This window comes from Pan paniscus, chromosome 20 (assembly GCF_029289425.2).
Source record: "Pan paniscus chromosome 20, NHGRI_mPanPan1-v2.0_pri, whole genome shotgun sequence".
NCBI lineage: Eukaryota > Metazoa > Chordata > Mammalia > Primates > Hominidae > Pan > Pan paniscus.
The window spans coordinates 49,382,908-49,398,600 of NC_073269.2; the positions used below are offsets into that span (position 1 = coordinate 49,382,908).

The 15,693-nt window shown below is 40.7% G+C and overlaps 1 long non-coding RNA gene across 1 annotated transcript in view; it reads right to left on the reverse strand.

Annotated features, from left to right (window-relative positions):
- LOC130541006 (uncharacterized) overlaps nucleotides 1-13,408 on the reverse strand; it is a 36,868-nt gene extending 23,460 nt beyond the window's left edge. Inside the window, exons 1-2 of the long non-coding RNA XR_008955053.2 lie at nucleotides 13,073-13,408; nucleotides 12,903-13,018 (exon numbers count right to left, since the gene is read on the reverse strand). This is a non-coding gene — a long non-coding RNA (uncharacterized LOC130541006). The remainder of the gene's footprint in view (nucleotides 1-12,902; nucleotides 13,019-13,072) is intronic.
- Between the last annotated feature and the right edge of the window lie 2,285 nt (nucleotides 13,409-15,693).

A 15,693-nucleotide genomic window follows, 5' to 3' on the forward strand; every position in this document is an offset into this window, starting at 1 on the left:
TAAATTAAAACAGGGAGTGAGAACAAGTGAGTCTGAAAATGTAACTTTAAAAGGGACCACTGTACATTTGAACAAACAATTGTGTTAAAGATGCTGCTACTGTCAGCCATTGGGTGGACTAAATGATATCTTATGTAAAAATTTGAGGGTGACATGATATATCTGTCACTCTGTTACGCTACTTTCAGAAGCTACTTCATGTGAAATTCTAATGATACCATCATCGTGCCACGTGAAAGAGGCAGGCATAAGCATGGACAAATTAAGAGGGGTAAGAGCCTGATTTTGATGTGGAGACTTGTTCTGACAACTTGGGAAAAGCTTTTGACAGTGTGAAGTTGTCAACTTCTTATCCTGGTTTTCAGTTTGAGTGTCTGTAGTTATGGTGTCAAACATATTGGTGAGCTCTGAGTGACTCATACCTCAGGCAGGAGGGTTTTCCCATGAAATTTACATTGAGCTTTCCACCTCCAACTTATAGGGCTTCAGGAACAAAGCAGATTTTGTTGTTACTGATTCAATAAGAGAAAACTGGATGGGAGGAACTAGAAGAATTCAGGGTCTAGTCCAGACTACTGGTGAATAATAAAAACTCAAAAACAGTGAACAGAGCTGCAATTTCATAGCAGGTATACTACACTTTTTATTTTCAACATTATTTTTCTCTCTATAGGCATATCTATTTTTACCAAAGAGAATCCCAGTAGGACAAATTTGTTTCCAAAGTAGGTTTAGTCTTATCAAACTTTGCCGGGATTCTTTACATAAGTGCATCAAGAGTAGCATTGGACCACAGAGGCTCTTCCTAAAGTTTGCTTCCCTAGAAGTTTTTATAAGGAGTCTCAGATTAAACTTTTACAAACCTCTTGAGATGAGGAAGCCAAATGAAAGCCATCTTCAGCTTTTGCATGCAGTACTTATGGGTCCATTCTATGTATGTTCTCAAATATAACATCTTAGTCAAAGCCTTGGTGATATAACCAATGTTTTGAAACGTGTCCTTTTGTAGAGAGAGAAGATTCTTACTAAACTTGTGCAAATAACTGTATTAGCATAAACATATGAATACTCATGAATAGTTTCCCAATCCTGGGACAGTTAGGTAAAGAGCAAAAATCAATGGGCTTCAATTATTGTTTCCAAAAGTATACTTTACCAAATTGCTTTAGATATAGATAGCTTAAAAGAAGAAAAATTCCATAAATCTGGAAAAAATCATTTAAAGAATCAGCAAATTTTCAAATGAAAATTATAAAAACATTATCCACATTATCATTTATTTCAATGAAATTATATTTGTTCTGCTTGGTCTTGGTGGGCATATTTCATGAAGGCATCAACCTGTTTGTTAAAGTTTTGGAAGTCTATAGACAGTCCAGTGATATAACCTTGAACTGCTCAGAAACTTGTATGCAAGAGTACTTGTCAGTATCTTTTCCATAAATTTTTTTGAAATAGAAGCAATTTTGGACTGTAGCTGATTGCAGATGCTTTCAGGAAGAATCAAAACAACTATCTGTGAATGACCAACATGTAAAATGACTATTGCTAAAACTCTGATAAGAGTTTGGTATAATAAAGAGAGTAACTCTGGCCAGTACACCAGTCATGATGCTGACAGTGGCCCTAACTGAGAGACCAAAACAACTTTCTTGTCCTGAAGCAGCTGTCATGGGAAAAAAAAAAAGAAGAGAAGGAATAAATTATAAAGACAGCAAGGGTTTTAGCCAACTATTTTTTGAGATAGGGTCTCACTCTGTTGCCTAGGCTGGAGTGCAGTGGCACAATCTCAGCTCACTGCAACCTGTGCCTCCCAGGCTCAAGCAGTCCTCCCACCTCGCTCTCCTGAGTAGCTGGGACTACAGGCACACACCACCATGCATGCTTAATTTTTGTATTTTTTGTAGAGATGGGCTTTTACCATGTTGTTGAGGCTTGTTTTGAACTCCTGGACTCAAGTTATCCACCCGCCTTGGCTTCTCAAAGTGCAGGGATTACAGGTGTGAGCCACCGCTCCTGCAGGTTTCATGCTTTTTATAATAAGAATGAACTCCTTATGTAATAATAAATAAAAAGAAATTATTTGCTTTGGATGTAGCAAATGTAGATTTAGATTGTCCAGAGTCAGGAGCTAAGCCTCATATTTTTTTTGGCTTTAGCTCAGTGTAGAGTGCATTGAAGGTGTCCTAAAAATAATTCCATATAGTAAGCCAACTTTAAACCCTGCTCACAGCCAGATCTGCCAAGTATGAACCAGGTAAAATTACCAAAAACGGTGGTTCTGACTGACTCCTTAACAATAACGTGGCTTACAAACAAAGACTGATATGAAATAGTTGATCCAACCCAAACACTTTGCTCATTTCCCAAAATTTTCTATACAAACATATACAACGTATCACAACATAAAGAACTAACGAAAGGTTTGCCTTTTATTCCTTTAAATGACCATATGTTTAGATCTGATGTACTGACAGCAATAATTCTCCATTAAGCAGAAACCTAATAAAATTTGAAAAATAGTGTTTTTATCTTTAGATGGTACTCAGATCTTCTGCTACATATGAGGAAAATGGAATCATTGCTAGAAACATTGTTTAAAGATTAGGGTATGAAAGGAGTATTAGGAAGTCAGGAGGTTCTTTCTTTAGGAAGCAGCTTATCTGGATTCATTCAAAGAGCTTTATGCGAGTTTGAGGTCTTTCTGCAAAATGTAAATTGCTATCTGAGAAACCATATATAGTCCAATGATGAAAGAATACAAAGCCTTAGAAGCACAGGAGACAATTCCAGTATCTTCCCTAAAGTTCTGACAAAAAGGAAAATAACTATCAAATTATTCAACTCGAATGCTTACTATGTATGTATAAGTCAGTCGGCAGATGAAGAGAGGAGGGAAATATGACTTCCACCCCTAAGGAACACATAGTCTTGTGGGGGCCACTAGGGGTGGTGGTGTGACCTGCCTGGAGCAGCGCTAAGTATGGACTTGTGAGTCAAGGGCTATCAAAACCTAAGTAAACTGATGGCCGTTCAGAGAAGGTAGAGTTCCATTCCACAGTTTGCAAGAAGGACTATTTTCATGGAGGAGGTCATGTTGGACTAGACCTTAAAAAGTTGGTAGAATTTAAAAGCAAGGATATGGAAGCAGGAAGAGTGAAAGTGAGCAGAGGTACCAAAGTGAGGCAAGAGTGAGCAGTTTTAATTTTTTAATGGTGGTATTATAAAATACACATCAGTATTTGCCATATTATTATTATTATTTTGGAGACAGTGTCTGGCTCTGTTGCCCAGGCTGGAGTGCAGTAGCTGAGTCATGGCTCACTGTAGCCTCCACCTCCTGGACTCAAGCAATCCTCGTACCTCAGCCTGCTGAGTAGCTGGGACCACAAGCATATACCACCATGCCCAGCTAATTTTTATATTTTTGGGAGTGACGAGTTCTTCCTATGCTGCCCAGGCTGGTCTCGCACTCCTGGACTCAAATGATCCTCCTGCCTTAGCTCCAAAGTGCTGGGACTACAGGTATGAGCCACTGCACCTGACCCCATCTTAAAAATTTTTAAGTGCACCGTTCAGAAATACATTTGCATTGTGCAACCATCAGCGCCACCCATCTTCAGAGAGTATTTTTCATCTTGTAACAGGGAAAATTCATATCCATGAAACACTAACTCCTCATTCTTCCTCCTCCCCACACCAGGTAACAACTATTTCAGTGTCTCTATGATTTTGACTGCTCTAGGGACTTCTATAAATGAGATCATACACTGTGTATCTTTTTGTGACTGGTTTATTTTACTTAGCATAATGTCCTCAAGGTTCATTCATGTTGTAACATATGTGAGAATTTTTTTCCTTTTGAAGGCTGAATAATATTTCATTGTATGGATAGACCACATTTTGTTTATCCATTCATCTATCCATGGACACTTGGGTTGCCTTCACTTTTTGGCTATTGTAAATAATGCTGCTATAAACATTGAGGTACCAAAATCTGTTTGGGTCTCTGCTCTCAATTATTTTGGGTTTATACCCAGGAGTGGAATGGCCAGGTCATACAGTACCTCTAGTTTTAGTTTTCTGAGGAACCGCCATAATGTTTTTCACAGTGGCTGCACCATTTTAATTCTTATGAATAGTGCACAGGGGTTCCAATTGTTCCACAGTCTCATTAACACTTATTATTTTCTGGGGTTTTTGCTTTGTGCTTGAGAGTAGCCATTTAAATTGGCATAAGGTATAATTTCATTGTGGTTTACATTTTCATTTCCTTAATGATTAGTGATATTGATCAATATTTTATATGCTTGCTGGCCATTTGTACATCTTCTTTGGAGAAATGGGAGGGACAGATCCCTCCCATTGAATAGATTAATGTCCTCTCCTGATGGTGAATGAATTCTTCCTCTATTAGTTCCTGCAAGACCTGGTTGTTAAAAGAGCGGGCCACCTCCCCGGTTTCTCTCTTGCTCCCTTGCTCGTGTAATCTCTGCACATGCTGGCTTCCCCTCCTCTTCTGCGATGAGTGGGAGCAGGCTGTGGCCATCACCAGATGAAGATGCCCAATTTTGAACTTTCCAGCCACCAGAATCATAAGCCAAATCATCCCTTTTCCTTTATAAATTTTCCAGCCTCAGGTATTCTTTATAGCAACACAAAAGGGACAAGGACTTTTTATATCTTGCCCCCCCTGTCTTCTAGCATTTCATGTGTCACATAAACAAATGTTAGCCTCCTAGGTTTTTTTTTTTCTGAATATCCACAGAATTCTTTCCATAACTTCAAATACCAGGAATTTATTGGGGTATTTGTTAATTATTCAATATAAACACAGCCTTGTAATTCTTGAGCTACTTCTGTCTGCAGATTCAAATTTCACTGTACTTCAGGAATTTCACCTTGAATTGTATCTTTGAAAATTTGTTTTCATGTTCCATTCATTTTTTAACCCATGCAAGGCATTTAGTGTTATAGATATTTGATCTCTTCCCTACCACCCCCTCCCATCCCCCTCTTTTTCTCTATCTCTGTCTTCCGTCTTTTACTTTTTGTTCTTTTCCATCTCACTTGCTCATTTTTTCTTCTCAAAACCATCCTTTGAATTCCTTCAGTGGTGTCTCATCTCCCTTTTGCTGCTTCTATCATGACCTTTGATTTTAGTCTCCTTTTGTGTCTCTCTGTCTGAGATTCTGAGGCTCTGCCTATTCTGTTTTTATTCTCATTTGTTTCTAATTTGTTTCCAAGACTCTGTATACTCCCTTTTCATTCTCATTTATTACTAATTTATTTCTGAGGCTTTACCCACTCACTTTTCATTCCCGTCTAACCTAATGTATTATCAGTTCTTCCTTAAAGCCTTATATTGCTTCTTTAAATTCTCATTTCAGAGAAACAGTAGTGTCTTTAATTGATTCCTTAGAAATAACTTTGTTCATGGTTTTTGGCTCTGTTGTGGTATATAATCTTTCTGTTTCTCATCTTCATAAATCATGTTCTGTTCTTTTTTCATTTCAGCATCATTTTAAAGGCCCCCGGCTGGCTCCACCCTTTTTAAGTTGCATTGTTCCTCATCTTTTTGGACTAGAATTTTGGGCAAAGTTCTGGTGAAAGGGAAGAGGAATGTGCTAAACAAATGGGAAGATTGGGTTTCAGTCTGTTATCTCTAGGATTTTTCTCAGCTGGACTTGGCCTGTGGGTTATCTGGTCCAGCATAGCAGGACATCTTCCAGGCTCACAAAGAGGCTGTGCATTTTACAGAACATTTTAATGTGATTATTTTACCTTGACTTATCTTCACCAGGCAGCTTTGGGCAAAGACGGCCAGGTAGCTTTTATCTTATTGACTCTTCCTTCTATCCTATGCCATGATTGAAACATGATGTAGGCTTCCAAAACCAGGCCATGAACCTTGATCTTAACTTTCTAAGCATGGGATAGACACATTTCCTTTCAATGTGTGCCACCCATCCACTTTGGATAACTATGAGCTGGGTCCACTCTGCCTGAGTCACACATAGAAAGACACCTTCTCTTGGAGTTCCCAAATACCTCCATCCACTTCTCATACACTTGGCTGTCTTCTTGCATCTACAGTGATCCAGTGTTATAGGGGATCTGTAGCTTCATCAAAGATAACATTTGTTTGTTTCTCCTTCTCTTGTTGCTTTGGATTGGTTTCATAAAGGAAATGAGATGAAAATATACTTATACTACGATTTGAAAAGAAAAGATAAATTCCTTCTTTCAAATTCATTCCTTTTTGTTTCTTTCCAATGAATCTCATGGGGTGAGGGGAGGACTGAAGGGAATGTCCAATCTACTCAAATCCAAAAAGTAGCAGGTATAAGGCACAGAAAATTTTACCAGTCTAATGATGGCAGTTTTAATGCTATATAAGGACAGACTATGCAAAAATGCTATTAATGAGGATGAGGAGCTACAGGAACAAACCTGATGAGGAACTGTAATTCTATTAGAGGGATGTATAGAGCCATCATTTTTTTCTTTAATCCAAAACAATTAGATTGCTTATGTAGACAGCCACATGCTATTTGATTGAAATGCACCAGAGGATGCAGATATATATATATATATCCTTTTACCTTAATTTCCATTTTATTCTTTCTCTCCCTTTTTTTTCATTTATTATTATACTTTAAGTTTTAGGGTACATGTGCACATTGTGCAGGTTAGTTACATATGTATACATGTGCCATGCTGGTGCACTGCACCCACTAACTCGTCATCTAGCATTAGGTATATCTCCCAATACTATCCCTCCCCCCTCCCCCCACCCCACAACAGTCCCCAGAGTGTGATGTTCCCCTTCCTGTGTCCATGTGATCTCATTTTTCAATTCCCACCTATGAGTGAGAATAGGCGGTGTTTGGTTTTTTGTTCTTGTGATAGTTTACTGAGAATGATGACTTCCAATTTCATGCATGTCCCTGCAAAGGACATGAACTCATCATTTTTTATGGCTGCATAGTATTCCTTGGTGTATATGTGCCACATTTTCTTAATTCAGTCTATCATTGTTGGACATTTGGGTTGGCTCCAAGTCTTTGCTATTGTGAATAGTGCCACAATAAACATATGTGTGCATGTGAATTTATAGCAGCATGATTTATAGTCCTTTGGGTATATACCCAGTAATGGGATGGCTGGGTCAAATGGTATTTCTAGTTCTAGATCCCTGAGGAATCCCACACTGACTTCCACAATGGTTGAACTAGTTTACAGTCCCACCAACAGTGTAAAAGTGTTCCTATTTCTACACATCCTCTCCTGCACCTGTTGTTTCCTGACTTTTTAATGATTGCCATTCTAACTGGTGTGAGATGGTATCTCATAGTGGTTTTGATTTGCATTTCTCTGATGGCCAATGATGATGAGCATTTTTTCATGTGTTTTTTGGCTGCATAAATGTCTTCTTTTGAGAAGTGTCTGTTCATGTCCTTTGCCCACTTTTTGATGGGGTTGTTTGTTTTTTTTCTTGTAAATTTGTTTGAGTTCATTGTAGATTCTGGATATTAGCCCTTTGTCAGATGAGTAGGTTGCGAAAATTTTCTCCCATTTTGCAGGTTGCCTGTTCACTCTGATGGTAGTTTCTTTTGCTGTGCAGAAGCTCTTTAGTTTAAATACATCCCATTTGTCAATTTTGGCTTTTGTTGCCATTGCTTTTGGTGTTTTAGACATGAAGTCCTTGCCCATGCCTATGTCCTGAATGGTATTGCCTAGGTTTTCTTCTAGGGTTTTTATGGTTTTAGGTCTAACGTTTAAGTCTTTAATCCATCTTGAATTGATTTTTGTATAAGGTGTAAGGAAGGGATCCAGTTTCAGCTTTCTACATATGGCTAGCCAGTTTCCCAGCACCATTTATTAAATAGGAAATCCTTTCCCCATTGCTTGTTTTTCTCAGGTTTGTCAAAGATCAGATAGTTGTAGATATGCGGCATTATTTCTGAGGGCTCTGTTCTGTTCCATTGATCTATATCTCTGTTTTGGTACCAGTACCATGCTGTTTTGGTTACTGTAGCCTTGTAGTAGTTTGAAGTCAGGTAGTGTGATGCCTCCAGCCTTGTTCTTTTGGCTTAGGATTGACTTGGTGATGTGAGCTCTTTTTTGGTTCCATATGAACTTTAAAGTAGTTTTTTCCAATTCTGTGAAGAAAGGCATTGGTAGCTTGATGGGAATGGCATTGAATCTGTCAATTACCTTGGGCAGTATGGCCATTTTCATGATATTGATTCTTCCTACCCATGAGCATGGAATGTTCTTCCATTTGTTTGTATCCTCTTTTATTTCCTTGAGCAGTGGCTTGTAGTTCTCCTTGAAGAGGTCCTTCACATCCCTTGTAAGTTGGATTCCTAGGTATTTTATTCTCTTTGAAGCAATTGTGAATGAGAGTTCACTCATGATTTGGCTCTCTGTTTGTCTGTTGTTGGTGTATAAGAATGCTTGTGATTTTTGTACATTGATTTTGTATCCTGAGACTTTGCTGAAGTTGCTTATCAGCTTAAGGAGATTTTGGGCTGAGACAATGGGGTTTTCTAGATATACAATCATTCCGTCTGCAAAGAGGGACAATTTGACTTCCTCTTTTCCTAATTGAATACCCTTTATTTCCTTCTCCTGCCTAATTGCCCTGGCCAGAACTTCCAACACTATGTTGAATAGGAGTGGTGAGAGAGGGAATCCCTGTCTTGTGCCAGTTTTCAAAGGGAGTGCTTCCAGTTTTTGCCCATTCAGTATGATATTGGCTGTGGGTTTGTCATAGATAGCTCTTATTATTTTGAAATACATCCCATCAATACCTAATTTATTGAGAGTTTTTAGCATGAAGCATTGTTGAATTTTGTCAAAGGACTTTTCTGCATCTATTGAGATAATCATGTGGTTTTTGTCTTTGGCTCTGTCTATATGCTGGATTACATCTGTTGATTTGCGTATATTGAACCAGCCTTGCATCCCAGGGATGAAGCCCACTTGATCATGGTGGATAAGCTTTTTGATGTGCTGCTGGATTCTTTTTGCCAGTATTTTATTGAGGATTTTTGCATCAATGTTCATCAAGGATATTGGTCTAAAATTCTCTTTTTTTGTTGTGTCTCTGCCAGGCTTTGGTATCAGAATGATGCTGGCCTCATAAAATGAGTTAGGGAGGATTCCCTCTTTTTCTATTGGTTGAATAATTTCAGAAGGAATGGTACCACTTCCTCCTTGTACCTCTGGTAGAATTCGGCTGTGAATTCATCTGGTCCTGGACAATTTTTGGTTGGTAAGCTATTCATTATTGCCACAATTTCAGCTCCTGTTATTGGGCTATTCAGAGATTCAACTTCTTCCTTGTTTAGTCTTGGAAGAGTGTATGTGTCGAGGAATTTATCCATTTCTTCTAGATTTTCTAGTTTATTTGCATAGAGGTGTTTGTAGTATTCTCTGATGGTAGTTTGTATTTCTGTGGGATCGGTGGTGATATCCCCTTTATCATTTTTTATTGCATCTATTTGATTCTTCTCTCTTTTTTTCTTTATTAGTCTTGCTAGCGGTCTATCTATTTTGTTGATCCTTTCAAAAAACCAGCTCCTGGATTCATTAATTTTTTTAAGGGTTTTTTGGGTCTCTATTTCCTTCAGTTCTGCTCTGATTTTAGTTATTTCTTACCTCCTGCTAGCTTTTGAATGTGTTTGCTCTTGCTTTTCTAGTTCTTTTAATTGTGATGTTAGGGTGTCAATTTTGGATCTTTCCTGCTTTCTCTTGTGGGCATTTCGTGCTATAAATTTCCCTCTACACACTGCTTTGAATGCATCCCAGAGATTCTGGAATGTTGTGTCTTTTTTCTCGTTGGTTTCAAAGAACATCTTTATTTCTGCCTTCATTTCGTTATGTACCCAGTAGTCATTCAGGAGCAGGTTGTTCAGTTTCCATGTAGTTGAATGATTTTGAGTGAGATTCTTAATCCTGAGTTCTAGTTTGATTGCACTGTGGTCTGAGAGATAGTTTGTTATAATTTCTGTTCTTTTACATTTGCTGAGGAGAGCTTTACTTCCAAGTATGTTGTCAATTTTGGAATAGGTGTGGTGTGGTGCTGAAAAAAATGTATATTCTGTTGATTTGGGGTGGAGAGTTCTGTAGATGTCTATTAGGTCCGCTTGGTGCAGAGCTGAGTTCAATTCCTGGGTATCCTTGTTGACTTTCTGTCTCATTGATCTGTCTAATGTTGACAGTGGGGTGTTAAAGTCTCCCATTATTAATGTGTGGGAGTCTAAGTCTCTTTGTAGGTCACTCAGGACTTGCTTTATGAATCTGGGTGCTCCTGTATTGGGTGCATATATATTTAGGATAGTTAGCTCCTCTTGTTGAATTGATCCCTTTACCATTATGTAATGGTCTTCTTTTTCTCTTTTGATCTTTGTTGGTTTAAAGTCTGTTTTATCAGAGACTAGGATTGCAACCCCTGCCTTTTTTTGTTTTCCATTTGCTTGGTAGATCTTCCTCCATCCTTTTATTTTGAGCCTATGTGTGTCTCTGCACATGAGATGGGTTTCCTGAATACAGCACACTGATGGGTCTTGACTCTTTATCCAATTTGCCAGTCTGTGTCTTTTAATTGGAGCATTTAGTCCATTTACATTTAAAGTTAATATTGTTATGTGTGAATTTGATCCTGTCATGATGATGTTAGCTGGTTATTTTTCTCATTAGTTGATGCAGTTTCTTCCTAGTCTCGATGGTCTTTACATTTTGGCATGATTTTGCAGCGGCTGGTACCGGTTGTTCCTTTCCATGTTTAGCGCTTCCTTCAGGAGCTCTTTTAGGGCAGGTCTGGTGGTGACAAAATCTCTCAGCATTTGCTTGTCTGTAAAGTATTTTATTTCTCCTTCACTTTTGAAGCTTAGTTTGGCTGGATATGAAATTCTGGGTTGAAAATTCTTTTCTTTTTTTTTTTTTTTGAGACGGAGTCTCGCTCTGTCGCCCAGGCTGGAGTGCAGTGGCGTGATCTCGGCTCACTGCAAGCTCCGCCTCCCGGGTTCACGCCATTCTCCTGCCTCAGCCTCCCGAGTAGCTGGGACTACAGGCGCCCGCCATCACGCCCGGCTAATTTTTTGTATTTTTAGTAGAGACGGGGTTTCACTGTGTTAGCCAGGATGGTCTCGATCTCCTGACCTCGTGATCCGCCCGCCTCGGCCTCCCAAAGTGCTGGGATTACAGGCGTGAGCCACCGCGCCCGGCCGAAAATTCTTTTCTTTAAGAATGTTGAATATTGGCCCCCACTCTCTTCTGGCTTGTAGGGTTTCTGCTGAGAGATCTGCTGTTAGTCTGATGGGCTTCCCTTTGAGGGTAACCCAACCTTTCTCTCTGGCTGCCCTTAACATTTTTTCCTTCATTTCAACTTTGGTGAATCTGACAATTATGTGTCTTGGAGTTGCTCTTCTCGAGGAGTATCTTTGTGGCGTTCTCTGTATTTCCTGAATCTGAACGTTGGCCTGCCTTGCTAGATTGGGGAATTTCTCCTGGATAATATCCTGCAGAGTGTTTTCCAACTTGGTTCCATTCTCCCCGTCACTTTCAGGTACACCAATCAGACGTAGATTTGGACTTTTCACATAGTCCCATATTACTTGGAGGCTTTGTTCATTTCTTTTTATTCTTTTTTCTCTAAACTTCCCTTCTCGCTTCATTTCATTCATTTCATCTTCCATTGCTGATACCCTTTCTTCCAGTTGATCGCATCGGCTCCTGAGGCTTCTGCATTCTTCACGTAGTTCTCAAGCCTTGGTTTTCAGCTCCATCAGCTCCTTTAAGCACTTCTCTGTATTGGTTATTCTAGTTATACATTCTTCTAAATTTTTTTCAAAGTTTTCAACTTCTTTGCCTGTTGAAACTTTTTTCAAAGTTTTCAACTTCTTTGAATGTCCTCCCGTAGCTCAGAGTAATTTGATCGTCTGAAGCCTTCTTCTCTCAGCTCGTCAAAGTCGTTCTCTGTCCAGCTTTGTTCCGTTGCTGGTGAGGAACTGCGTTCCTTTGGAGGAGGAGAGGTGCTCTGCTTTTTAGAGTTTCCAGTTTTTCTGTTCTGTTTTTTCCCCATCTTTGTGGTTTTATCTGTTTTTGGTCTTTGATGATGGTGATGTACCGTTGGGTTTTTGGTGTGGATGTCCTTTCTGTTTGTTAGTTTTCCTTCTAACAGACAGGACCCTCAGCTGCAGGTCTGTTGGAGTACCCTGCCGTGTGAGGTGTCAGTGTGCCCCTGCTGGGGGTGCCTCCCAGTTAGGCTGCTTGGGGGTCAGGGGTCAAGGACCCACTTGAGGAGGCAGTCTGCCCATTCTCAGATCTCCAGCTGCGTACTGGAAGAACCACTGCTCTCTTCAAAGCTGTCAGCCAGGGACATTTAAGTCTGCAGAGGTTACTGCTGTCTTTTTGTTTGTCTGTGCCCTGCCCCCAGAGGTGGAGCCTACAGAGGCAGGCAGGCCTCCTTGAGCTGTGGTGGGCTCCACCCAGTTCCCTCTTCCAGGCTGCTTTGTTTACCTAAGCAAGCCTGGGCAATGGCGGGCGCCCCTCCCCCAGCCTCGCTGCCGCCTTGCAGTTTGATCTCAGACTGCTGTGCTAGCAATCAGCGAGACTCTGTGGGCATAGGACCCTCCGAACCAGGTGCAGGATATAATCTCGTGGTGCACCCTTTTTTAAGCCCGTCGGAAAAGCACAGTATTCGGGTGGGAGTGACCCGATATTCCAGGTGCCATCTGTCACCCCTTTCTTTGACTAGGAAAGGGAACTCCCTGACTCCTTGTGCTTCCTGAGTGAGGCAATGCCTCACCCTGCTTCGGCTCGTGCACGGTGCACGCACCCACTGTCCTGCGCCCACTGTCTTGCACTCCCTAGTGAGATGAACCCGGTACCTCAGATGGAAATGCAGAAATCACCCATCTTCTGTGTCGCTCATGCTGGGAGCTGTAGACCAGAGCTGTTCCTATTCAGCCATCTTGGCTCCTTCCCCAGTTTTTTTTTTTTTAATCTGTGAAAATGGGGATGGTGGCACTTGGGATTTTTTGGTGAGGACTGTAGTTACCTGGAAAGGCCTTAGGATAGTGCCTGGTACATAGTGAGTGCTGCATCAGTGTGAGCTATTATAATTATGGGAATAGACAAAGGTGCCACCCTGGCCATCCAGAGTGGGGAGGTATTTTCCAGTCAGGGTCCAGGCAGGCCAGCTGGAGATGAAGCTGATTAGTGGGGAAGCTTAACTTCCAGGAGTGGAAGAATTTAGGAGGAGTAAACAGAATGCACAACATTCTGCAAACATTCCTTTACCCAACAGTAGGAATGCTCATAGTGGGTGTGGCTTCCGTGACAATCATTATCTCCTGGGAATCTAAGAATGTGTCCTAGAGTCAAATGGCTTTGATGTAAGCCAAACCCAGAAATGGGCTTCAGGGCTGCCTTACACATAACATTCATTCATCTTGAAAAAGGAAAGAATTCATCTTGCTAAAGGAATCCCCTCTTCTGGCCCAGGTCATTATTTTTGTTTTTGTACTGTCCTAATTTTTAAGGTGTAAGGAGAAAGACCGAAGAATAAAATAATGAAGTACATGTATGAAATAACAGGGTAGAATAGAGACTGGTACGTGTAAGTTAAGAGAAATTGTGTATAAATTTTGTGTGAATAGAAAAAGGATTTCTTGTTGCAAACAGACCTCTCTATATAAATAATACCCATTGCCTTCAGTGGATAGCAGACCGCATCACAAGAACATTCCAGCAGAGTCACGAGAGAATAGGTAGTGTGGCTTCTGTAATTGGCAGGTTAGACTGAGTAAGTTACTGAAGAGAAAGGAGTTGAAGGAGAAGATGGGTGAGGGCAAGAAAAATGGGAAGGTGAAAGGAAAGGACTGAAAGGAATGTTTACCAAGGGCTCTTCAGGTACCAGGCTCTGTGACTAATGTCTTACACATGTTAATTTACTCTTCCACTGTCATTTTCTGATGCAGTAAGAGTCAGCCTTTCACTGCAGATGAGGAAAGAGGCTGAAGGAGGTCAAACGAGTGGCCCAGGGTCATCCAGCCACTTCATAGCAGAGCTAGTGTGTTTCACTGTGGTTTGTGCCCACAGAAAAGTGAGACATGGAAGGAAGGCAAAACATTTTTGTTGTCAGTGATGTTTATGAAAGTGACCTGTATGAGGCAGAATAATGGCCTCTTAAAAATGTCCACATCCAGGTGGGGTGCGGTGGCTCACGCCTGTAATCCCAGCACTTTGGGAGGCTGAGAAGGGCAGACCACGAGGTCAGGAGTTCGAGACCAGCCTGGCCAACATGGTGAAACCCCGTTTCTACTAAAAATGCAAAAATTAGCTGGGTGTGGTGGCGGGCGCCTGTAATGCCAGCTACTTGGGAGGCTGAGGCAGGAAAGTCATTTGAACCTGGGAGGCAGAGATTGCAGTGAGCCCAGATTGTCCCACTGCACTCCAGCCGGGGCAACATGAGTGAAACTGTCAAAAAAAAAAAAAAATCCACATCCTAACTCTTGGAACACATGCATTTACTTTTCTTGGCAAAAACACTGTTCAAAGGTGATGAAGTTGAGTATCTTGAGATGGAAAGCTTATTCTGGCTTATCTGGGTGGCTCCCTGTATCATCATAAGGGTCCTTGTAAGTGAAAGAGGAAGGCAGGAGGGTCAGGGTGAGAATGATGCAGTCTGAGAGACTCCACTGGCCATTGCTTCCTGTGAACATGTGTGATAAGACAAAATTACAACTAATTTAGTTATAGATGTAATTGGCTTTTATTTGTGATTTATGATTTGGGGCAGCTCTCCCTCTACAGATGCTTCAGCATCCCAAGTAGCTGGGACTATATTGCAGGATCTGGCCAGCAGCCTGCAATGCAACGGGGCTCTTTCTTTGTTCCCAGGCAGATTGGCAGGTTGAGAAATAAAAGACACACACAAGATAGTGAAAGCTGGGTCCAGAGGGGTCACTGCCTTCTCATCCTGCGATGCTGCCAATGCACTGGATATACCAGCATTTATTATTAAGTTTAGTGAGAGTGTTGGTAGGTTAGTGAGGGATTTAGGGTCATTTATAGGCTCTCCGTAAGGGTCACATTCCATTCCCAGAGCTATGGACATCTGCTTTTCTGGGATAGGAATCTTGGTAATGTGAAACCTCCCTGACTGCATGTCCATTCATAGGCTCTCTGCAGGGGGAAGCACATCACGTGCTGTTGGCTCATTCTGGCAGTCCAGCCTGGTATTTGTCTTTACACAATCCTGCATGCAACTTTGTATTTACAATAATCAGGAGCATTTCATCTTTCATTCCGTAGCAATAGTTCAGGGGTTCTCCCTACATCTCTGCTTTTCTCTGATTTAAATGAACCATAGCAATCATAGCTTGGCACTGATCACGACTGGATTGAAGAACATTTTTTCCAATTTTACACATGAACAATAAACCAATAGCACAAATTATACACAGAACAAAATTAACAATAGTGGATCCTCCCAAAGATTTTACCTATTGAATGGGGTTGAGATTAGATAACCCCTCAGAGATACTGTCTAAAACTTCAGCACTGGGTAAAGCAGTTAAGTATGCTTGAGAAGCTTCAAAAATCTGTTCTTTCAGCTTGCTTATGTCTAAACTTAAATTATCTTCACTTCCTTGTAAATGGCATTTTACTGATTCC